This window comes from Vollenhovia emeryi, unplaced genomic scaffold (genome assembly GCF_000949405.1).
Source record: "Vollenhovia emeryi isolate VEMERY1.0 unplaced genomic scaffold, V.emery_V1.0 DF939135.1, whole genome shotgun sequence".
In the NCBI taxonomy this organism is placed as follows: Eukaryota; Metazoa; Arthropoda; class Insecta; order Hymenoptera; family Formicidae; genus Vollenhovia; species Vollenhovia emeryi.
This window is the reverse complement of record NW_011967231.1, coordinates 1,406,144-1,407,047: the sequence shown is the minus strand read 5'-3', so window position 1 is coordinate 1,407,047 and position 904 is coordinate 1,406,144.

The following is a 904-nucleotide window of genomic DNA, read 5'->3' as shown; positions in this document are numbered from 1 at the left end:
CAATTTGCATTTCTCAACCATTAATCTAACCTTCGTCCAGCTCTTTTTGCCGCGGGACCGACTGCTCCTCCATCTCGCGTGTCCCACCTTCCTCGTCCTCATTCTCCTCCACCTCCGAATCCCGCGACCGCGAGTCACTTTCTAGCCACCGCGTTTCCACTCCGTAAACTCGACAGAATGCCTTCGGTGATTAAGGATCCGCCGCGCGCGGCAAGGAAATTGAATGCACCACGTGTATCGGATGTATCAGAGACAACGGCCGTTTTCTCTCCTCTGCCCCTCTGTTCGCTCCGATTGTAAAACAATGTTGAAATTGACAGATGTTCTAATTGTGGACCGTCGACGGCTTGAATCGGCGCTAAATGTGGGGCACAACGCGGGCCACGAAACGCGCGCTATGCTAATAGATAAGAGACGAACGCGCGGCGCTCGTCGCCATCGCTCCAATTGCGGAGGCCCGATCGACTCGTGAGGAAGGGAAGGGTATATATTTCTCTCCGCGGAGGTAACGAATTTCTGCGCGTAATTATCCAGCCGTCGAAACGAAGGGAAATATTTTGACAATGTTCCAATCTATCGCAAATAACGCCATCAAATCGTAACATTTCTCGCGGAATTGTAAAGTAGTTGAACCGCCGCGCAGCGCCGACGCTTTTAAAACATTTCACCGATGTAACGCAGCGCCGTAACATTTCATCGCGCGAATTATCCATGAAAATATTCAGTCTTTTGCCGTGAACCGTTAAATGGAATCCCAGATTTTAATAGTTGCCGTCGCGGGGGCCGCACCGGCCGTGCCGCGGGGGGTGGCGAAGGTGGAAACGGCGGACGGGGCGGGCGGGGGAGGGGGAGGGGGGGGCAGGCGCGCAACGAAAACGGAAGGATAGAATTTCCTATCTGCGAT